At 44.0% G+C, this 25,229-nt stretch overlaps 1 protein-coding gene across 1 annotated transcript in view; it reads left to right on the top strand.

Moving 5' to 3' along the window:
* Positions 1-25,229, top strand: part of LOC124803420 — a 909,999-nt gene that overhangs the window by 232,175 nt on the left and 652,595 nt on the right. The window lies entirely within an intron of this gene.

Here is a 25,229-nt window from a genome sequence, read left to right as displayed (position 1 = left end):
AAATGCGCTGAACAGCACATCAACCTGCCACAGTGGCTTTCCATAATGGCACGGGCTATCGTAGCATGCTTCCATCTTTAATCCAAATTACCATGGAGAGGTACTGTCCCAATACAGGTGGAGAGCCTTTGCAGTGCTGTTCGAGTTTGGAAGAAATACAAAGTGGGCTGAGGTATTTATGGGAATTTGGATTGCGGAAGGGGAGGGGGGGGGGGGGCGACTGGCACGGTCCGTGCAGTTGTGCAAGGTGGTGGCGAAGCGGTTACCACATCTGCCTAGGGAGCAGGTGTCCCAGGTTCGAATTCTGGCCTTGGAACAAAATTTCATGCGTCGCTTCGGCCCTCATGTACATCAGAGGATTAAGAACTGAAAGAAGAATGTGGGCCGTACAAGGCCTCAATGCGAGAAAGAGATTACAATCCCTTTTTGCTTGGTGCCGTCGCGCACGCGTTTGTGTGTATGTATGTGGGTGAGAAGACTGATCGTTTGAGTCCGCCCTCGCAGACCACCGCTGAGCAGCAGATGTAAGCTCCACTGGTGTGGGCGGCCTCGCCTCGGCCGCATCCGGCGCGTTCTCTCGCGTCCAGTCCTGTCCCAGCCGGTCTGTTTGCTGTGCCAAGCCCCCTCGGCCACTGTGCTCCCTCGCCGCCCATGAATTCCACTGACGTAACGCTCTTTCCGCCCTGCTTTGTTGGCCCTTCGCTCGACTCATGAAAGGGGAAAACCTGTTCGGAAAAGTCGGAGTGTTAATTCGTTTATCTACCGGGACTGGGATCTAGTTGCCGTACCCCGACTCGTAGCATTTCGATATTACGAAATATCCGAATATTATTATCGGAAGGTGAAGCAATAGACTCTGAAATGGTTACTCTCATTTATTCACAAATTGAAGCACAGACAAGGTTTTCTTTAGTCGTCAGACTGGTTTGACGCGGCCCACCACGTATCCCTGGATGTGTTCCACCCTCTTTCTTTCCCTACAGTTGTTATCCTCTACAGCCGGCCGGGGTGGCCGAGCGGTTCTAGGCGCTACAGTCTGGAACCGCGCGACCGCTACGGTCGCAGGTTCGAATCGTGCCTCGGGCATGGATGTGTATGATGCCCTTAGGTTAGTTAGATTTAAGTAGTTCTAAGTTCTATGGGACTGATGACCTCAGAAGTTAAGTCTCATAGTGCTCAGAGCCATTTGAACCATTTTGTTATCCTCTACAGCTCCGTGTAGTACTATGAAAGCTTAAAAATTGTTAACATTGTCTAGCCCTGTCAGCAACTGTGATAATTGAACATGTAACATGTCAGCTTCAGTTGCAATTAGAAACCAATCTTTACCCAGGTTTCAGCCAAAATAATTTGGCTTTCTTCAGAAACCAGTGACACAAAACTATTTCCAAACTTTGGCATGCAATAGTTTTTTAGTGTCACTGGCTTCTGAAGAAGACCAAATTGTTTTGGCTGAAACCTGGGTAAAGATTGGTTTCTAATTGCAACTGAGGCTGACGTGTTACATGTTCACTATGAAACGTCCCCTTTGAAAAATTAAGAATGACAGTGTTGGTAAACCTCTCACGTTATTTGATTTTCAAACAGCTGAGCAAAACTGAACGTACTCAGACATTTCTCTCTTTACTTATTCTGATCAAGAGTAAACTGACACACAATATTTTTTTTAGCGCAACGCAATCTGACTTTCAGTAATACCTACAAAAGGATGGCCCTGACTAACAATAACCTATACCTTTCATGAATCACTTACCTCACAAAAACCTTCGTTACTCTAACTACTGCAATACAGCGAGCGCGAATACTGCCAGCTAAATAAAAGATTCTAACTACTGAAGGCACTAACGACTGATAGGCATATAGTTAGCAAATGAAAGATTTTGATGGAGCACAGACAATTTATTTACCTTAATAGTGTTCAAAAGTCATTATATATATATATATATATATATATATATATATATATATATATATATATATATATATATATGTGAGCTGCCAGCAGTGGTGGATGTGGGGACAGAGATGGCAGAGTTTTGAGAGCGGACGATCTGGACGTGTGTCTCTCTCTCTCAAAACTCTGCCATCTCTGTCCCCACATCCACCACTGCTGGCAGCTCACCTCCAACTGCGCAACGTTACGCGCTGTTCACATCCAACTGCTCAACACTACAATAGCAAATATTCCAACAATGCAAACCAGCCACAGACTGTACACAGCACAGTCGGTGATTTTCATACAGACCGCTACGTGGCGTTACCAACATAAAAACCTAAACAGCCCACTTACAGCTATTCCCTTGTGTCTTAACACATATCCTATCATCCTGGCCCGTTTTCTTGCCAGAGTTTTCCACATATTTCCTTACTAGCTGATTCTGCTGATAATCTCCTCATTTCTTATCAGACAAACTAGTTTTCAACACCCCTCCGTAGCATAACATCTCAAACGTTTGGATTCTCTTCCGGTCTTCCCACAGTCGATGTTTCGCTTCCACACAAAGCTGTGTTCCAAACGCACATTCTCAGAAATTACTTCCTCAAATTACGACGTATGTTTGATACTAGTAGGCTTATTTTGGCCAGGAATGCCTTCTTTGCCCATATTAATTTGCTTGTAAAGTACTGCTTGCTTCTTGTCTCATCTTACTTCCAAGGTAACACAGTTTATTTGTGGTCACGAATTTTGATGTTAAGTTCCTCACTAATCAAATTTTTCTGCTACTCTTATTACTTTCGTCTGTCCTTGGTTTATCCTCAATCCACATTCTGTGCTCAGTACACATTTCATCCCATTCAAAGGCTTTTACGTATTTCACTGAGAATAGCAATATGGTCGACGAATCTTATCATTGATGTCCTTTCGTCCTGAATTCTAATCCCACTCTTGAACCTTCCCCTTATTTCCGTCATTGCCTCTTCGACGTGTACGTTGAACAATAGAGGTGAAAGACTGCCTCCCTGTCTTTCGTCCTTCTCAATCCGAGCAGTTCGTTCTTGGTCTTCCACCCTTTTATTCACTCTTTGTTCTTATAAATATTGTGTATTAACCGTGTTTCCCTATAGCTTATTCCTATTTCTCTGGTACTCTGGAACGTCTTGTACCATTTTACATTGTCGAACGCAGTTTCTACGTAGACATATCGTAAGAAAGTGCCTTGATTTTTCTTTGCTCTTGCTTCCATTATCAACTGCATCGTCAGGACTGTCTAATTGGTGCCTTTACCTTTCCTAAGCCAAACTGATCGTCATCTAGCAGATCCTAGATTTTCTTTCCATTCTTCTGTATTTTTGTCAGTAACTTCGCTGCGTGATCTGTTAAGCTGATTGTGCGTAGGGTTCACACTTATGTGCGCTTTCAAACACGTAATTAGCCTGACTCTACATCCAAGGCCCTGAGATAACTTTTGTCAGTTTCGTACGATCATGTTTTGGCGATTTATGCCCATTTCACTTCAGAATATTTTTCCAGATATGTTAAAAAGTTTGAACCCTGAACAAGTCGTAGTACTGTGCAACATAGGATGGTGGTTCCTTTTTTGTCAAGGGCTGTGGCTTAGGCTCTTTCCCTATCTCACGAAACATGTCTGCTCGAGCGATCTGAGATGAATTATACTTAGTTGCTAATCTAATTCACTCGCATTTCCCGTATAGAAGTTAAGAGGGACTGATTGATACCCTGTGGCGTTACTCACTTTCATCTTCGGAACGGTACGGCTATTCAGTGATAGCAAGGATAGCTCCATGTTTTTCGTGTAGCCCAGTCAGCAAAGGAGAGAGGAGAAAAAAATCGTGTAATCGGACATTTTTGTACAGTGCTAGAAGATAGTGTCCTAAACAACATACTAAAAGTACTGTCAGCATTGGGGCGAGGGGGGGGGGTTGCGTTTAAATACCACTTTTTATGTTCTTATCTAAAACGGCGGCTGCTACCGAAACTTTTTCCCCATAAAAAAGAACCTATCAATTTTTTCTCTAGGACTAATAGTTTCCGCGTTGTAAAGGAAGGAAAAATCGCAGATCGTTAAAAATATTATTCTACCGTCATAAAATTAATGCTTATTTTTAAATGAAATGGCCTAAAAACAAATACGAAATGTGTGTACGACATCTACATGCAGCAGAGCAGCCATATTAAGGGGATAAACTGTGTACCGGTGGTTACAGATTGGAGGGGGGGGGGGGGTGGTGGTGAAGGTATCTCACTGGATTGTGGTCATGCCACTTCCTTCCTTCATAGGTTCATATATGATGCTAATGATAATACTAACGCAAGTAACGCATATGGTCAGAATACAACTGAACCTTCTAAAACTGCTGAGTGAAACAGCGTATTGTCACATTGGCTGTCTTCGTCGTTTCATATCTGACCTACAGAATCATTCCTGACAAAATGTAACTGCGCAAATAATTAACACAATAGAATGGCACTGAATTAGAAGAAATCCTAACAATAACCTATACGTTTCGTAAGTGACTTACTTCACAGAAAATCTTCATTACACGAACTACAGCGATACAGAAAGCACCAATACAGCCAGCTAAATGAAAGATACTACTGTAGGCTCTAACTATTAATAGGTATGTGGTTAGCAAAGGAAAGATTCTGTTGCAGAGCAAACAATGTATTTAGCAGGTTTTACCTTAATCATGTGACAACCAGTTCAAAAATTATATAATCGTCCGTGACATCCAGTTCCACAAAATTATATAATCGGCAATAATTGTAAATCTCTATGACGCACACGTCCAGACCGTCCGCTCGCGCTGACGCTTCAAACCTCTAACGTCCATCACTGCCAACTATAAACTTCCAACATCCATCACTGCTGGCTATACATTCCAACTGCCAGTCCTACCGGTCATAGAGTCTCTTACAGAGGGCGCACAGCGCTGTCAGAGTTATTAATGCAGTTTATCGCGCTGTCAAGAAATAAACAGGCTACTTACAATCTGAGGCAGTGGCAATTCTTGATAACGTCTGACATTACTGTCATACAGTGTAAATAAGGAACTGACAGGTCAAAGAGTCTATATTACCTGTCTTCTCTTAATTCTAAGGCAATATATATATCAGTGACATACATTCGTATATGTCAGTTACGATTTTGCATAGTCTGTCTGCATATAGCAATTGTCAAAAAAGATTTCAGATCCTACAGTATTACCTGACACACATGCCATGGCTACAGAGGTACATAGTATAAACAGATTTACATTACTGGTACTAAATCTCGAGTTATCAGTCTGTAGAAATCGATGTACAAGCAGTCGTTTGTTGCTCTGTATCAGATGTGACTAATAATAAACCTGAAAATCAGTTTTGACACGCAAAACATTTCTAGTGCAGCTCATGGTGTATAAAAGATGACCAAAATTTCGTACATTGCTGCACGTTCAGAGACGGTGAATAGTTACAATTAAAAGAAAAACAGCCCTCGGTCAATACTTTTTAACGAATTAACCGGGTTTCGACATTGCTAGGAGTGTCGTCCTCAGAATTTCCACCAAACAATGGTCTATAACATGGTCACAGAATTATGACTAAAAACATATGATATAAATAACAAGTACGGAATTACCTTGAATGACTGGCAGTACTTCTATGTCATTTACAAAACAATAAATGTGGCAAAAGGGCATTAGTCACAAAGATATTTAAGATAAAAAAACTGTGATGGCGAGCCACTAAGGGCTGCTCGTTACTTGCGTGGTGCAGGTTGTAAAAGATGACCTTTCATAAGCATGAATTTCTAATTGCGTCAGAAAATGAAACAATCACTTCTAAATGTAAATATTCTGTCATTGTGTATCTTCCGTAAAGTTAGGAAGGTAGGAGACGAGGTATGAGCGGGGGTAGAGCTGTGCGTTTGGGTAGCTCATCTGGTAGAGCACTTGCACGTGAATGGCAGAGGTCTCGATTTCGAGTTAGTTTTAATCTGCCAGGAAGTATCAGATTAGCTGCAGACTGAAAAATTGATTCTGGATTGTAGATGTTGTCCGAGCATCCCCAGTGCTCTTTGTTTGCCTATGATTTCGCTACACATTGGTAAGGAGAGGTGGACTACAGAGTGTTGTGTGGCAATTACCGTTGTACGAACACTGGACAGGAGCAGAAATGATTAGCGAACGAGTTAATCTTGGTAAACAGAGTGAACAAAGACTCGTTAAGATACTGAAGGAAGAATTAGAGTCCAGATGACACATTGTCCACAAGGAAGAGGTCCGCTGTACTAAGCATGAAGCGATGAGACTCCCAAGTGCCGCCGGCCGTCTTATAATGCAACGTCAGAGCCACTGGAGGCGTGGGTGAGCGGAGGCACGCCGTATCCTGCGCGACTACTATCGGCGTCAGACGGAACCTTGCAATTCCGTTGCCAACTGTGACGCCTGCGGGGTGGTATCGTGATACCACTTGGTTCATGAGCAGTTATTATAAACCACGAGGGTGAGTCAAATGATGTAACCTCCCCACCGTAATTTAAAAGAAAAAGAAAATACTTAATACAAATGGGAGCCGAGTGTAACCTCCCCACAATAATTTTGAAAAAGTATGGACAATATTATTTAAGAATGCTAATGTACATTGCTCTAAGCGTAACCTGCCCACAATGAAATGTACTGACAATGGCAACAAAAATGTGAAATACGCAATCTGACTCGAATGTAAATCCTTCAACAAAAATTAAAGTCCATTCAGTGATAAGGAAATTCAATTAAACCGAAACATCGGTCTTTGGCCCTGTGTAAAACAATCAGAGTTAAAGTCTTACCTCAGAATAAATGGATGTCACATTTCTGCTCTTATCTTTCTGCACGGCTTGGATGAACTGCATTGCAAATGATAATATTCCTTTTTTCTGTGATTTTACTGAAAATTTTCTTTAAAAGAAATGGAGTGAAATGGGAAGTGCAACGAAATCTTTAGTTCAATAAAAATTAAATTTTTGAAAAAAAATGCTTTTGAAATAAAATAATGAAAAATTTTATTTATTGTAATTATTGTCCAACAAGTCCCCCAATAATAATTTTTATTTCAAAAGCATTTTTTTCAAAAAATTAATTTTTATTGAACTAAAGATTTCGTTGCACTTCCCATTTCACTCCACTTCTTTTGAAGAAAAATTTCACTAAAATCACAAAAAAAAAGGAATATTATCATTTGCAATGCAAATTGTCGCCTCAGGTTCAAAGCTAGTTTCTGCATTACAGGCAATAGCGGTGAAAGTACAAAAACAAATTGTCGTATATAGCTCAAAGCGTGTACCTGTGTTCTGTCATTATTAAATTCTTTACATTTTCCGGCGGATAAAAATTGCTCGTAATCTACGTTCTCGTCATTGAATTTGAAAACACGTTCAGGTTTGTGTGTGAATCTGTTCGTCTGTCTCATTTCGGATTTCAAGCTGCATAGCTTTTCAGATTTTAAGTCGCGTGGCTTTTCGGATTTTAAGTCGCGTAGTTGCTGTAAATTGCTCACATTATACACGCTGCGTGACTCTGACAAATGCTCGCAACGTGGCGGATTCTGTGACGTATTGGTGACTGAAATAGTTTTCAACTCTGTTACTGTAACACTTTCGTCAATTTGGTTGATCTGTCGTTCACTTTTATTAACAATTTCCATATTCAGAGTGTGTGAAACTTCCAGTGGCTCTAAATTAAACTCGTCGCGTATCTGTACTGCGTTTTTAGGGCATTCTTCAGTGACTGCATTAATTTCATGTATCTGTGTTTCGTTTGCTGAACATTGTTCAGTGACTGCATTAACTTCGTCTTTATGTAATTCTGTTGTGCTTACACGTGTACTACTTAATTCTTGTGCAACAGTGCCAACTTCTTCATTACTGTTATTAGCACAAGTCTTAGTATCCACACGTAATTGTCCTCTATTATCATAATTTTGCGCGGCAATGGCTTTAATCTGTTCCTCAAGCTGTTCATTCCGTTCACTAAGTTGTTTGATTTTTTTATTAATGTTGTCTTGTTCTTCATTCGATTGTTTATACCTTTCATTAATTAGTTTTCTTTGTTTGCGACCGTTTTCCAGTTTTTCATTCATTAGTCGTAAAAAAGCCATTATTTGATCCCAGACATTATTACCTACTCTATTATCTGTGCTGTTTGATTGCGTACCTACAGTTGTCACGTTTTGTGTGACCATTTGGTCATTTTGAGATTTACAAAAACGTTTGTCACTCGAGTGTACATTGTCAGTCATTTTTTCGGAATTAAATGAATCCGTCGTACTTTGTGTATCCTGTTCATTTTCATTAGACAAATTTGCCTGTACGTTACTTGAATTTTCCAAATCGGGTGTGTAATGCTGGGCAGCGCTCTGTTTCAATGAAAACCTTAAATTTGTAATAACAAATCGAAATTTCGCGCCGTTAACCTGTAAGTTGGTAAGCGTGCTACAAACAGCGTGCAGAATGGCCTGTAGGTGGCAGCATAGTGCAGATCCGCGCATACCGTCGGAGTATCGGTATGAAGATGGCCGCCCCACTTGTGACTTGCACCAGGGAAGAATAGCGTTCTGTTATTCGGTTTTTGCGTAGTGAAGGTGTGAAACCTATTGAAATCCATCGACGAACGAAGGTTCAGTACGGTGATGCATGTTTGTCACAGTCTACGATTGGAGCAGGAATTTCGTAAATGGTGTGTGACTTCAGTGGAAGATGCTCCTCGTCCAGGTCAGGCACAACGATTTGTGACTCCACAGAAATTGCAGCAGTTGAAGCCATAGCGAAGGAAAACCGCCGAGTGACACTGAATGACATTGCAGCTTGTTTACAGATTAGTCATGGGTCAGCACACCACATTGTGCATGATGTGCTCCAGTTTCACAAAGTGTCTACAAGATGGGTGCCACGGCAGCTGACTTCTGCAATGAGAGAACGACGTGTTGAAGCTTGTGAAGAACTTCTTTGGCGCTTTGAACGAGTAGGTGATAGCTTCCTTGCAAGAATCGTTACTGGGGACGAAACCTGGGTTCACTTCCACCAATCGGAAACGAAGAGAGCGAGCAAGGAATGGCGCCATTCCTCATCACCAAAACCAAAGAAGTTTCGAAGAGAACCATCAACAGGGAAGGTTATGCTGACTCTCTTTTGGGACAAAAAAGGCGTCATTTTGGAGCATTACATGCCCAGAGGGACCACTGTCACCAGTGCATCATACACAGATCTCCTAAAAATCATTTGCGGACTGCAATCAAACCAAAGCGACGTGGATTGCTGTCAGCAGGTGTCCTTTTGCAACATGACAATGCAAGGCCCCACACTGCCCGTACAACAGTTGCAACGATCACAGACTTGCATTTTGAGTGTCTTCTTCATCCACTATACTCACCAGACCTTACACCAAGTGATTTCCATATGTTTGGATCACTCAAAGACGCAATGATAGGAAAGAAGTTCCGTTCTGATGAAGAGTTACGCCACGCGGTGCGTAAGTGGTTGCGCGGACTACCAAGAGAATTTTTTTCTGAACGAATTTATGCACTTTGTAAGCGCTGGAGGACTTGCATTGTGCGTGGGGGAGATTATGTTGAAGAGTGATACAGCTTTGTACCACTTCTGCACAATAAATAATATTTTAAAAAATATTTAAGGTTTTCATTTGACTCACCCTCGTAATACACCACGTAAGAGCCTTCGGTTCATCTGCCTGTTGGGTAAGTTGTGGGTCTGGGGCAAGGCGATTTGTGGAATTTTTCTAGATCTTTTTTGGGAGCAAATTTCAATGTGCAAGTAGTCGCCTCTCTAGATTTTCTCCTTGCGAAAAGAGGGCAGCGCGAGAGTGATCTTAATTTTTGCATGGACCCACCTAACTTGTACACTTGGCGAATGGATAAAAAGATTCTTCTACCTTGCCCGAGTTAGGTTTTCTTGTGGATGTGATAATCATTCCCAAAAAAGTGATGAAAACATAAGAGTTTGTCACATAAACTGAAAATAAAAAATTAAACTTTTCACTGGATGGAAGATTTGAACCTAGGACCTTTCGTTCCGCAGCTGCTCACGTTACCACTTTTTTTTTTAATTAGTCATAACATTCCACAGTAGTACATATTTTTCAACTGACATTTAAAAGTAATAAAACAAAGGTTCCTTGGCATTTTAGAAAAAAAAATCCAAGTCTAAACCAGATAGTGGTGTTCGCCACTTGATCGTATTTGTTTTTCAAAGATCAAATTGTCTCTCGTTTCTTCATGTTCTGAATCGCATAATCGAAAATGGAGTTCACATGACTGTTCTTCTGAGGAAGTTGGCGTATGTATCACAATAATTATTCATGCGTAGTAGCTCGTGATGCTGGTCGGAAATGTGCGTCCAAAAATCTCCTTCGCTCCTTTCTTTACTGGACAGCAGGTAAAATACCGCGTGTCCCTTCAACCAGTTGACGGCATTTTTCTTCCAGGTGGGGTATAGCTCCTGTTCCGGGTATGAAAGGCACGGTGGCGTTATCAAATACGGCGGTTTTCTCTGCATAGTTGCTAATTTTTTTCTGATTGACAACCATATATTATTCGCATTTCCACAGACAAATTGATGTTCGAGACCACGGCGTTCCTGCGTTTCAATCGTCCTTAATGTTGCCTATCTTCCCTTGAACTACTCAGTTTGTATATTTTGCTCATTTTTTCATAGTTCCACACAACTTCTTCCTGTTTTCTCAATTGATCTGTGTTCAGTTTTTCAAGGTCTATCCACTGTGCCAACTTATAACTAAATCTGAGGGGGGTGCGATGGGGAGGTTCCCTTGTGAGTTTAAACACTTCAGCTGGCCACCAAACTCCTCAGATATGAACATTACTGAGCATACCTGGGTTGCCTTGCAACGTGCTGTTCAGAAGAGATCTTCACCCCCTCGTACTCTTACGGTTTTACGGACACCCTACAGGATTCATGGAGTAAGTTCCCTTCCGCACTACTTCAGACACTAGTCGAGTCCATGCCCCGTCGTGCTGCGGCACTTCTGCATGCTCGCAGGGCTGTACACGATATTAGGCAGGTGTATGAGTTTCTTTAGCTCTTCAGTTTATCATGTAAACTGCGCACAAAAGTGTAATGAAACAGCTACGTTAACTTTTTATTCGTATGGGATGAGAGTGATGTTTTTGGGGTTTCACAAATCCCAGAATGTTCAAACTTGTTTCAACAGCATCTCACGCTTGTACCATTCTGCTGGCATCTCGTAGCAGCTACCAGGAACCACGAAGCAGTGTGACACGCCGTTTAGCGAGTAACTGTAGAAATTCGTCATAAGAGGTGTACACCAGTGCCGGGCTAACCGCGGGCCGGCCGCCGTGGTTGTCCTCGCTGCCGCCGCCTAGCGTGGGCGAGCGGTGTCAGCCGGGCCTATTGATCACGGGCGCGCTTGTTGGAGCGCCGAGCCCAGGAAGCGGCCGTGTGGAGGCCGGTGCAAGCGCGCGGGACAGCCCGCCCGGGCTGCGGGGCGAAGAAAGGCGAGGGGCCGCCGAGCGTGTCTCGTACAACCGCGGCTTACGCAAACGGCGGTAATAACGGCTTCCCTCGCTCTCCCCCCCCTCCCCGGCCCCTTCCCCTCGCACTCCCCACCCCACCCTCCCACAGCCGTGGCGGAACAAAGCGGCGGAAACGTGCGGGCAGGCTGCCTCCGCTCGCGCTCGCGTTCCGTTCCGTTCTACGAGGCGCTCTGCCCCGCCGCGTGACGTGGCATGGACCACTGGTCGAGCTGCCGACCGACCGTGACCGACCGCTGCCCGTGGTGACGCACAGAATACTTCGTTGCTGCCCGTAAAGCCGTCGGCACACGGACCGTGCTGTCGAACGTTAAGCCGTCGGCACACGGACCGTGCATCCGAACGATGAACATTGAGCGTGCCGAGTTTCTGACGTCATAGCGTGGAATAGCACGTTCGGGAGTCTTTCCGAACGTGCGGAGCAATATCTGGCATGTCAGATATTCTGAGCGTGCGTCTGAGCGTTTACCAATGAGATGGCACAACGCCACCTACGTCACACGCACGCCGTCTCCCTTCAGTACAGAGTTGTGAGGCGCCATATTGGCGTTCATTTCAAGCCTATATGTATATATGCCGTTTCTGAGCACCAGCAAATTGAGAATCATTGGAAAACCCGTTGTTAATTCTGTGATTCGTTCCAATAAAATAACGAGAAACATCATATTCATGGCAAAAGAATTATTGTAACTTGCGTCTTACGAGAGTAGGCTATTTGAAGGCAGTGACACAAGGATGATCCACCCAAAACGCATTGTTCTTGTACAATTTGTTATAATTAAATTTCAATTAGTAACGTATCTACGATAACGTTTTCTGCAACGGGTAATATACTTGGATTACTTGTGAGATGAGTCGGCGTGTTGTTGGATTAGCGTAACGAGTAACGTAACTGTCTCACATTTAGTTGATAGTTGGGGCGGTGGTTCGCTTCTTGTCACGTCCGTATTTTATTTCTTAACATTAGCGTTTTTATTAGGTTCTGATACTTTATTATTAGTTTAATATAAGTATATACTATGATATTTGATGTTATGTAATTATAAGTTCACCTTTTTTTGAGGGGTGCCTTTGTTCGATTGGCTTAATCTGCAGCACAGCTTGCGCTACTTCCATAAAGATATTTTGCTCATTTTTCTTTTACGCTTCGTAATTCACATGTTGCAAAGATTCTGCTGTTGGGTAGGAACAGTGATTGAGTAAGACTGACCTTGGGGTTTTAATAAAATGTGGGAATGATGAAATAATGTTTATCTTATGCAGAGAAGTATTCCAAATTTGTACTGCACTGTTTGTAATGGAACTTTTATGTGTCTCTGTCCTTATTGATTGGACATGGTACTTTCCTTTTCGTGGACGATGGAGGAAATGTGCGTTTTAATAGTGCCAAAGTGGGAATTTTACGCGCGCCCGTTGAGTAAACAGTGTGATTTACGAACTAGAAACATCGCTCAACTGCCGCTGGAGTGCGTTGCGATCGCGTATACCACGTTGAGGCCCACGTACCGTATGCACAAGTCGCATCGTTCCTGAGCGTTCAGCAGCACGTTGAACTTGGCACGCTCAACGTTAACGTTCGACAGCACGGTCCGTGTGCCGACGGCTTTAGCGTTGAGCGTGCCAAGTTCAACGTGCTGCTGAGCGCTCAGGAACGATGCGACTTGTGCATACGGTACGTGGGCCCCAACGTGGTGTACGCGATCGCATCGCACTACAGCGGCAGTTTGTAGTTCTAAATCACACTTTTTACTCAACGGGCGAGCGTGAAATTCCCACGTTAGCTCTATTAAAGCGCACATTTTCTCCATCGTCCACGAAAAGGAAAGTATCATGTCCAATCAATAAGGACACAGGCTTATAAAAGTTCCATTACAAACAGTACGTTACAAATTTGGAATACTTCTCCGCATAAGATAAACATTATTTCATCATTCCCACATTTTAGTAAAATTCTAAGGTCAGTCTTATTTGATCACTGTTCCTACCCAGTAGCAGAATCTTTGCAACATGTGAATTACGAAGCGTAAAAGAAAAAGGAACAAAATATGTTTATACAAGTACCACAAGCTGTCCTTTAGATTAAGCCAATCGAACAAAGTCACCCCTCAAGAAAAGGTGAACTTGTATTTAAATAACATCAAGTATTATAGTATATACTTATATTAAACTAATAATAAAGTATCAGAACCCAATAAAAACGCGAATGTTAGGAAAAAAATTTGGCTGTGTCAAGACGCAAACCACCGCCCCAACAAAATGACTCCCAGTACGACAGTGACGCTACTCATTACGCTAAACCAACATCTCCCATTTCGTTTCTAGTTATAGTATCTTACCACTTGCTGAAAACTTTAATCGTAGATATGATAGTATCTGAAATTTAATTACAACAAATTGTACCAAGAACAATGGGTTTTGTATGGCTCTTCAGTGCTGTCGCTGCCTTCAAATAGCCTACTGTCATAATACGCAAGTTACAATAATTCTTTTGCCACGAATATGATGTTTCTCATTATTTTATTGGAACGAATCACACAATTATCAAAGGTTTTTCCAGTGATTCTCAATTTGCTGGTGCTCAGAAACGGCATATATACATATAGGCTTGAAATGAATGACAATATGGCGCCTCACAACTCTGTACTCCAGGGAGACGGCGTGCTTGTGACGTAGGTGGCGTTGTGCCATCTCATTGGTCAACGCTCAGACGCACGTTCAGAGTATCTGACACGCCAGATATTGCTCTGCACGTTCGGAAAGACTCCTGAGCGTGCTATTCCACGCTAGGACGTCAGAAACTCGGCACGCTGGACGCTCAACGTTCGGATGCACGGTCCGTGTGCCGACGGCTTAACAGCGTTCGAGGGCGCCCAAGGACAACGCAGTAGAGCTGTGCTTACAGGCGTCGTGAAACCTAACGTAAACCCGTCGGCACACGAACCGTGCATCCGAACGCTGAGCGTGCCTAGTTTCTGACGTCATAGCGTGGAATAGCACGTTCGGGAGTCTTTCCGAACGTGCAGAGCAATATCTGGCATGTCAGATATTCTGAGCGTGCGTATGAGCGTTGACCAATCAGATGGCACAACGCCACCTACGTCACATGCACGCCACCTCCCTTCAGCATTGATCTGTGAGGCGCCATATTGGCATTCAGTTCAAGCCTACACGTATATATGTCGCTTCTGAGCACCAGCAAACTGAGAATCATTCCACGCCCGGGTTCCCGGGTTCGGTTCCCGGCGGGGTCAGGGATTTTCTGTGCCTCGTGATGACAGGGTGTTGTGTGCTGTCCTTAGGTTAGTTAGGTTTAAGTAGTTCTAAGTTCTAGGGGACTGATGACCATAGACGTTAAGTCTCATAGTGCTCAGAGCCATTTGAACCATTTTTGAGAATCATTCGAAAACCTGAACTGCGTGATTCGTTGCAATAAAATAATGGGAGACACCATATTCGTGGCAAAAGAATTATTGTAACTTGCATATTATGAGAGTATATCATTTGAAGGTAGCGACACAATGAGGATCCACGAAAAACACATTGTTCTTGGTACAATTTGTTATAATTAAATTTCAGTTAGTAACATAGCTACGATAAAGCTTTTAGCATGTCGTAAGGTCTTGTAAGAAGACCCTAAATGAGTAGTTATCACTTTAGTAGCCGGCACGGTAGCTCAGCGTGTTTGGTCAGAGGGTTAGCTGCTCTCTGTAATAAAAAAAAAAAAAACTGAGTTAATGGATCAAAAACGAACGTAAACGGGTGTCTTACGACGTCCGGCCCAGCAGATGCAACGAACAAAAGCGAACAAAATGAGATTTTTTTAAAAAAATCAAATGGCTCTGAGCACTATGGGACTCAACTGCTGTGGTCATAAGTCCCCTAGAACTTAGAACTACTTAAACCTAACCAACCTAAGGACATCACACACATCCAAGCCCGAGGCAGGATTCGAACCTGCGACCGTAGCGGTCGTGCGGGTCCAGACTGTAGCGCCTTTAACCGCTCGGCCACTCTGGCTGGCTTTTTTTTTTTTTTTAAAAAAAAAGAAAAAAAAGCGTAATGAGTAGCGTTACTGAATTAAGACCAGCTACATGATCCGATGATAGTTCGCATCTCGCAAAGTCTCAATATTTTTGTTTTTCATAATATTCGCGTGTATAATAGGTTTTGATGTTTTATTGTTAGTTTAATGTAACTATATACTATAATTTTAGATGTTATGAAAATATAAGTTCACCTTTTTTTGAGGAGTGAGTTTGTTCGATTGGCTTAATCTACAGGACAGCTTGCGCTACTTGTATAAAGATATTTTGTTCCTTTTTCTTTTGAGTTTCGTGACTTACATGTTGTAAAAGTTTCAGCTACTGGGTAGGTAGGAATAGTGATCAAGTAAGAATGACTCTAGGCTTTTACTAAAATGTGGGGAAGCTAAAATAGTGTTTATCTTATGTGGAGAACTATAGCAAATTTGTGTCCCACTGTTTGTAATGGAGCTTTGTATTATACGCCTTGTCCTTATTGATTGGACGTGGTACTTTCCTTTTTGTCTTAAACCATGTACATCGATACAGAAGTTTTTATATGTGTATATTACATATAAAAGAACGTGACAAGGATATGAACAATGGAGGAAATGTGCCTTTTAATAGAACTAACGTGGGAATTTTACGCAGCCTGTTGAGTAAACAGTGCGACTTACGAACTAGAAACATCCCACAACTGCCGCTGCAGTGCGTTGCGTTCGCGTATACCACGCTGGGGCCCACGTGCCGTATGCACAAGTCGCATCGTTCGTGAGCGTTCAGTAAGACGTTGAACTTGGCACCCTCAACGTTAACGTTCGACAGCACGGCCCGTGTGCCGACGGCATTAACCGCGCTTTTGAACGTCAACATTGAGCGTGCCGGTTTCAACGTCTTACTGAACGCTCAGAAACGGTGCGACTTATGCATGTGGGCCCCGACGTGGCATACGCAGTCACTCCGTTTTCAAGTAGGGACGTTGAACAGACGTGCAGAACTATAGACCGATATCTCTAACGTCGATCAGTTGTAGAATTTTGGAACACGTAGTATGTTCGAGTATAATTCCTTTTCTGGAGACTGTAGGAATCAGCACGGGTTTCGAAAAAGACGATCGTGTGAAACCCAGCTCGCGCTATTCGTCCACGATACTCAGAGGGCCATAGACACGGGTTCGCAGGTAGATTCCGTGTTTCTTGACTTCCGCAAGGCGTTCGATACAGTTCCCCACAGTCGTTTAATGAACAAAGTAAGAGCATATGGATTATCAGACTAATTGTATGTTTGGATTGAAGAGTTCCTTTATAGCAGAACGCAGCATGTCATTCTCAATGGAGAGAAGTCTTCCCAAGTAAGAGCGATTTCAGGTGAGCCGCAGGGGAGTGTCGTAGGACCGTTGCTATTCACAATATACATAAATGACCTTGTGGATAACATTGGAAGTTCACTGAAGCTTTTTGCGGATGATGCTGTAGTATATCGAGAGGTTGTAACGATGGAAAATTGTACCAAAATGCATTAGTATCTGCAACGAATTGACGCATGGTGCAGGGAATGGCAATTGAATCTCAATGTAGACAAGTGTAACGCGCTGCGAATACAGAGAAAGAAAGATCCTTTATCATTTAGCTGCAATATAGCAGGTCAGCAACTGGAAGCAGTTAATTCCATAAATTATCTGGGAGTAGGGATTAGGAGTGATTTAAAATGGAATGATCATATAAAGTTGATCGTCGGTAAAGCAGATGCCAGACTGAGATAAATTGGAAGAATCCTAAGAAAATGCAATCTGAAAAGAAAGGAAGTAGGTTACAGTACACTTGTTCGCTCACAGTTTGAATATTGCTCAGCAGTGTGGGATCCGTACCAGATAGGGTTGATAGAAGAGAGAGAGAAGATCCAACGGAGAGCAGCGCGCTTCGTTACAGGATCATTTAGTAATCGCGAAAGCGTTACGGAGATGATAGATAAACTCCAGTGGAAGACTCCGCAGGAGAGACGCTCAGTAGCTCGGTACGGGCTTTTGTTGAAGTTTCGAGAACATACCTTCACCGAGGAGTCAAGCATTATATTGCTCCGTCGTACGTAAATCTCGCGAAGACACCATGAGGATAAAATCAGAGAGATTAGAGCCCACACAGAGGCATACCGACAATCTTTCCACGAACAATACTAGACTGGAATAGAAGGGAGAACCGATAGAGGTACTCCAAGTACCCTCTGCCACACATGTCAGAAAGATTCTGTTACTGGTGTGGAACAGTGATCAACTAACAATGACCTTAGTGTTTTAGTAAAAAGTGAGAATGATGAGATAATTTGTATCTCAAATGGAGAACTGTTGTAAAGATGTATTGCGGACTATGGATGCAAATGGAGATGTAGACATGCGGCAGTTTTTGGCTGTATATGGCTCGCAAATCACATTATTTACGAAATGGACTGGCGAGGAATTTCTATATTCGCTCTATTGAAACGTGCATTTCCTCCCCTGTCCATATGCTAGTCAGGTTGTTCTGTCTGTAGTATACATAAATTAAAACTTCAATATTCGTGAACATGTTATAAGGCAAAAAGGAAAGTGCTAACTTCAGTCAACAAGGTCATCGGCTTATAAAAGTTCCATTACCAATAGTGCAATACATCTTTACAACAGTTCTCCATTTGAGGTACAAATTATTTCATCATTCTCACTTTTTACTAAAACACTAAGGTCATTGTTAGTTGATCACTGTTCCACACCAGTAACAGAATCTTTATGACATGCGTAATATAAAACTTAAAAGAAGAAAGTGCAAAATATCTTATTGGAAGTAGTCTAAGCTGCCCTGTAGATTAAGCCAATCGAACCAACTCATTCTTAATAAAGAGTGCACTTAAATTTACAAAACATCGAATGTTATAGTTTACGCTTACATTAAACTAATGAGAAAGACTCAGAAATTATTAAATACACGAAGGTTAAGACAAAAATTCAGCGGTAGTGGGACGCAAACTAGGAACATCTGACACGTTTCTTATCACAGCTGTGACGCTGCTCACATCCCAGATCCGACCACCGTTGTGTAATGACTTAATCGTAGCCTTGTTACTAACTGAAATTTTATTGTTTTGTACCGAGAACAATGTGTTTTCGATAGATCCTCAATGTGGCGTTGCCTTATAACAGCATACACTCGTAATAGGCTTACGGTACACAACTTAGAATAATTCTTTAGCGCTACAGTCTGGAGCCGAGCGACCGCTACGGTCGCAGGTTCGAATCCTGCCTCGGGCATGGATGTGTGTTATGTCCTTAGGTTAGTTAGGTTTAATTAGTTCTAAGTTCTAGGCGACTGATGACCTCAGAAGTTAAGTCGCATAGTGCTCAGAGCCATTTGAACCATAATTCTTTAACCACGCATGGACGCAAAACGGTGATTCTATACTTAAAGGTCTATAATTAAAAATGTAGTCCACCTAGTCGTGCCGTTACGACAGAGCAGAAAACATCAGATAGTAAATTATGTGACCTGTCTGGGGGAAGACTGTTCGACGCAGAGAAAAAACCAAATCACCATACTGATATATGTACCTATTAAAATACCACATATACACATATTTGCCCTTACACCTGTTACATCTTGTAATTTCCATGAGCCCACACCAGCTGCAAAATTCCAACTATCCCGGCCTTAGGACTGTCTGATATGCCTGACTTTACATGGTCTCTTCACGCCAAGCGAGAGAGATCAGAAAGATTACAACTGTAGGCAAAGAACCTAATACGAGGGTCACTTCAAAAGAAATACACACAATTTTTTTTTAAATTCATCTTTTATTCTACGTGTTTGAAAGTTTTACAGTGCGTATACACATCCTGTAGGAACAATATTTTATTTCTCCACATAATTTCCATCCCTCTCAACTGCCTTACGCCATCTTGGAACCAGCGCCTGTATACCTGCACGGTAAAACTCTGGACCAACCTGTTGGAGCCACTGTTTGGCAGCGTGCACAAGGGAGTCATCATCTTCAAACCTTGTTCCACGAAGAGAGTCTTTCGGTTTCCCAAAGAGATGATAGTCACATGGAGCCAGGTCAGGACTGTAAGGCGGGTGTTTCAGTGTTGCCCATCCGAGTTTTGTGATCGCTTCCATGGTTTTTTTACTGACATGTGGCCGTGCATTGTCGTGCAGCAGCAAAACATCCTGCTTTTTGCCGATGTGGTCGAACACGACTCAGTCGAGCTTGAAGTTTCTTCAGTGTCGTCGCATATGCATCGGAATTTATGGTGGTTCCACTTGGCATGATGTCCACAAGCGACAGTCCTTCGGAATCGAAAAACACCGTAGCCATAACTTTCCCAGTAGAAGTTGTGTGGTTTTAATTTTTTTTTTTTCTGGGTGAATTTGCATGATGTCACACCATTGATTGCCTCTTCGTCCCTTTTGAAAAATGATGGAGCCATGTTTCATCACCTGTCACAATTCTTCCAAGAAATTCATCTCCACCATTCTCGTACTGTTCCAAAAGTTCGTTGCATACCGTTTTTCTTGTTTGTTTATGAGCCACTGTCAACATCCTGGGAACCCACCTGGCACAAACCTTTTTTAACGCCAACACTTTCAGTATTCTGCAAACACTTTCTTCTCCTATCCCAACGTAGCGTGACAATTCGTTCACTGTGATGCGTCTGTCAGCAGTCACCAATTCGTTAACTCTCTGCGCATTGTCTGGAGTGTGTGCAGTACGAGGCCTGCCGCTGCGAGGACAATCCTCAATATTGCCGTGCCCGCTTTCATCGCGTAACCTGCTTGCCCACCGACTAACTGTACTGCGATCGACACCAGCATCTCCATACACGTTTTTCAACCTCTTGTGGACGTTTCCCTCTGTCTCGTTTTCACAGCACAGGAATTGTATGGCAGCAAGTTGCTTCTGGCGAACGTCGAGTGTAGCAGCCACTCACAGGAACAGGATGAACTAAGTTTGAAAACAAGCGGGAAGGATGTATCTACACACTGTAAAACTTTCACACATGCAGAATGAAAACTATTTTCACGAAAATAGTGTAGATTTCTTTTGTAGTGACCCTCGTAATTTACATTGCTGCCAACCAAACTACGCTGCTGTATAAAACTATACGACGAAAGTAACTGCCACTGCCAAGTAATGTAGCTCGTTGAAACTTCGACCGTACATAGAAAGAGCTGTTGCAGTATCGTGAAGACTGTAACTGAAAGAAATACACAACGAGAAGAAAAGAAATTACACTTTTCTTCAAAGATAATAATTACAATGAAGTCACCGCGACAACATTACAGATGTCGCGGCATGTTTGGTAATAGCGTGTGTGATCATCGAGGACAGCAATCCATGATCTGCAACGTTACCCACGATGGCCACAAGGTTGGTAAGGAGTCCTGAGCGTAGGGCATTGCGTTCCTCCGCCAGACCTGTTGGCAACTGATGGATGGTTGTTGGTGCATGTGGACGTGGTACAACACTCGTACATCGTCCAAACGCATCCCACATGTGCCCGATGGGATTTAAGTCTGGGGAACGGGCAAGTCAGTGCATCCACCGAACATCCTCTCGTTCCAAGAGCTCTTCTACCTGCGCTGCGATCGCGTATTGGCAGCCATAAAACTGAAGTCAGGGCCGACTGCACTTCCGAGAAGATGCTCGTGGGCAAGGAGTACAGTGTTAAAATAATGTTGACCGCTGAATGTTCTGTATTCAACCATTTGGAGGTCAGTACGACCGTGCAATATTATTATGCCCCACACCATAACACTTTGACGTTGAAAACGATCATCTTCGACAATGTTATATTATTTTGCCTGTCCGCCCCCCCCCCCCCCCCCCCCCCGGTAGCTGAGTGGTCAGCGTGTGAGAGACTGTCAATCCTAATGGCCCGGGTTCGATTCCCAGCTGGGTCGGAGATTTTCTCCTCTCAGGGACTGGGTGCTGTGTTGTCCTAATCATCATCATTCAATCCCTATCGCCGCGCAGGTCGCCGAAGTGGCGTCAACTCGAAAGACCTGCACCAACCGAACGGTCTACCCGACGGGAGGCCCTAGCCACACGACATTTAATTTTCATTGCTTTGCCTCACACCATAACACCTTGACCTTGAAAACGATCATCTTCGACAATGTTCCTTGGTGCATTACGTTTTTCCACCTCTAGCCACATGAGGGTACGTCCAGAATCAGTACTCAGGCTGGGTCAGCTCTCATCCGAGCTCACTCCTCGTTGGTCCACTCCCTGTTCTCTTGGCACCACCAGAAACGGTTCCCCCGGTACGCGGATGTCAACAGAACACAACGTACTGGTCGTCGGGCAAAGAGACCACTGTCATGTAGTGTCTGTGCCTGTTGCATTTGGTTGCAAATTACGTCCGCTGTCAGACGTGAGTTCCTTTTCGCCTGTTGCACAGTGTAGTGGTCATCTGCTGCTGGAACTGACAATGATCAACCATCTCTCCTTCGGGCAGCACTACCTGCGGTTCGAAACGCTCCAAATGCACGTGAAACAACGCTGTGAGCAATACTAAACTCTGTGGTTCATCCGTCACACTTCGTCCTCTTTCCATGTTACCGATGATTTTTTCCCCCATGTGAAATCATCCAGATATTGTCTCCGGACCGTGTTGCAATGAAAAACACCACCAAAGTGTACGAAGTGCACCAGCCTAATATGGCACTGTAGTCATGCTGAAATCACGCCATGTGATTTCAAATGGTTCAAATGGCTCTCAGCACTATGGGACTTAACATCAGAGGTCATCAGTCCCCTAGAATTAGAACTACTTAAACCTAACTAACCTAAGGACATGACACACATCCATGCCCGAGGCAGGATTCGAACCCGCGACCGTAGCAGCAGGACTGGGATTTCTGTGGCAATATGCTTTCACACACATTCATTTCCACAGAGCAGTCAATATGTTGTGTTACTTTATCTCTCTCATCCATAAAGTATTGCTGAGCAGTGTATTTCAGATGACTTCACATATATTTTGCACGTAATTACTACGCTATGTAGCGGATAATTGCTGAAAGTAACTTTGTAAAATTTATGTAGCTAAGTTTCTTGTTAAGTAACGCCACAACTAGCCTACTCGTAACGAATGACAGCAGCGTTGTACAAACTATATCCTTTACATATAAATCGATTGACACAAAGTGTTACTCTAATAGAAATTAAGTAATCGATATCCACCGGTGTCAGAGGGTTCTTAATACGGGTAAGGGTAGATTACATCACAGTCTTCTGGGCATTATACACTACTGGCCATTAAAATTGCTACACCAAGAAGAAATGCAGATGATAAACGGGTATTTATTGGACAAATATATTATACTAGAACTAACATGTGGTTACATTTTCACGCAATTTGGGTGCATAGATCCTGAGAAATCAGTACCCACAACAACCACCTCTGGCCGTATTAACGGCCTTGATACGCCTGGGCATTGAGTCAGACAGAGCTTGGATGGCGTGTATAGGTATAGCTGCCCATGCAGCTTCAACACGATACCACAGTTCATCAAGAGTAGTGACTGGCGTATTGTGACGAGCCAGTTGCTCGGCCACCATTGACCAGACGTTTTCAGTTGGTGAGATATCTGGAAAATGTGCTGTCCAGTGCAGTAGCCGAACATTTTCTGTATCCAGAAAGGCCCGTACAGGACCTGCAACATGCGGTCGAGCATTAGCCTGCTGAAATGTAGGGTTTCGCAGGGATGGAATGAAGGGTAGAGCCACGGGTCGTAACCCATCTGAAATGTAACGTCCACTGTTCAAAGTGCCGTCAATGCGAACAAGAGGTGACCGAGACGTGTAACCAATGGCACCCCATACCATCACGCCGGGTGATACGCCAGTACGGCCATGACGAATACACGCTTCCAATATGCGTTCACCGCGATGTCGCCAAACACATATGCGACCATGATGATGCTGTAAACAGAACCTGGATTCATCCGAAAAAAATGACGTTTTGCCATTCGTGCACCCAGGTTCGTCGTTGAGTACACCATCGCAGGCGCTCCTGTCTATGATGCAGCGTCAAGGGTAACCGCAGCCATTGTCTGCGAGCTGATAGTCCATACTGCTGTAAACGTCGTCGAACTGTTCGTGCAGATGGTTGTTGTCTTGCAAGCGTCCCCGTCTGTTGACTCACGGATCGAGACGTGGCTGCACGATCCGTTACAGCCATGCGGATAAGATGCCTGTCATCTCGACTGCTAGTGATACGAGGCCTTTGGGATCCAACACGGCGTTCCGTATTACCCTCCTGAACCCACCGATTGCATAGTCTGCTAACAGTCATTGGATCTCGACCAACGCGAACAGCAATGTCGCGATACGATAAACCGCAATCGCGATAGGCTACAATCCGACCTTTATCAAAGTCGGAACGTGATGTTACGCATTTCTCCTCCTTACACGAGGCATCACAACAACGTTTCACCAGGCAACGCCGGTCAACTGCTGTTTGTGTATGAGATATCGGTTGGAAACTTTCCTCATTTCAGCATGTTGTAGGTGTCACCAGCGACGCCAACCTTGTGTGAATGCTCTGAAAAGCTAATCGTTTGCATATTACAGCACCTTCTTCCTGTCGGTTAAATTTCGCGTCTGTAACACGTCATCTTCGTGGTGTAGCAATTTTAATGGCCAGTATTGTAGCTTTCAAATTCCTGTATCTGGTTTCCGGAGTGTGATACAAGGGTCTAGCGCACTGGATGAAGCTCTCTCCTTGGAGCGGTGATGAGATACTGGACAGTTCTTGGGTACCTGCGTTGGACGTCAGCTTTTTCGTTTCTTGCTGTCCAATAAAAGGTCTTGTTACCTCTGGAAGAGCGACGTTCAAATGGTTCAAATGGCTCTGAGCACTATGTGACTTAACAGCTGAGGTCATCAGTCCCCTAGAACTTGGAACTACTTAAACCTAACTAACCTAAGAAGATCACACACATCCACGCCCGAGGCAGGATTCGAACCTGCGACCGTATCGCTCACGCGGTTCCAGACTGAAGCGCCTAGAACCGCACGGCCACACCGGCCGGCTAAGAGCGACGTCAACAGGGCGTTTGAGTTCGGTCACTAGAGTAAATCTGAAACATCTTTGTCATTGTTGTTGTCGCACTGACTATAATGTTGGTGTGCATGGTGTGAACTGATGCTTCCTACGCCAACCTCAATCGGAAAATGCCATACTGTGAGACAGTGCGGTATTCGGGAACTTGCGAGGCCGTGCCAGAGCCCTCGAGCATCGGGTGAAGTGAACTAACTGTAGTGTAGTGCAGAGCAGCGCGGGCGAAAGCTGCAGCGTCGCAAAATTAAGGAAGAGTGGAGCGGAGGAGGGCCAGTGGTGGTGGTGATGGCGATGGTGGTGATGGTGCCGCTGGTGGTGATGGTGGTGGCAGTTGCGTCACGCGTATTGATCGAGCCGACCCTGCCTGGTGTACTTGTGCACGTGACGCGAGCGGGCCAGCCCGGCTGCACGCCGCGCCGCGCTGAATAAAACATGGTGCCGGAGCCAGCAGCCGGCTGCCGGGCACAGCTGACCCGGCACCGGGGGTCGCGCGCCCCTCCGCCCCCGCGTCGCGTCTACCCCAGAGAGGCGGCTGCCGCCGCCGCCGCCACCGCCGCCTCCCTGCGCGAGTGCCGCGCGAGTCGTCTCGGCCGTGCAGGCGACTGCAGCG

Source organism: Schistocerca piceifrons, chromosome 6 (assembly GCF_021461385.2).
Source record: "Schistocerca piceifrons isolate TAMUIC-IGC-003096 chromosome 6, iqSchPice1.1, whole genome shotgun sequence".
Classification (NCBI taxonomy): Eukaryota; Metazoa; Arthropoda; class Insecta; order Orthoptera; family Acrididae; genus Schistocerca; species Schistocerca piceifrons.
Note: the sequence above shows the minus strand (reverse complement) of the source record. Positions and strands in the feature narration are given on the sequence as shown.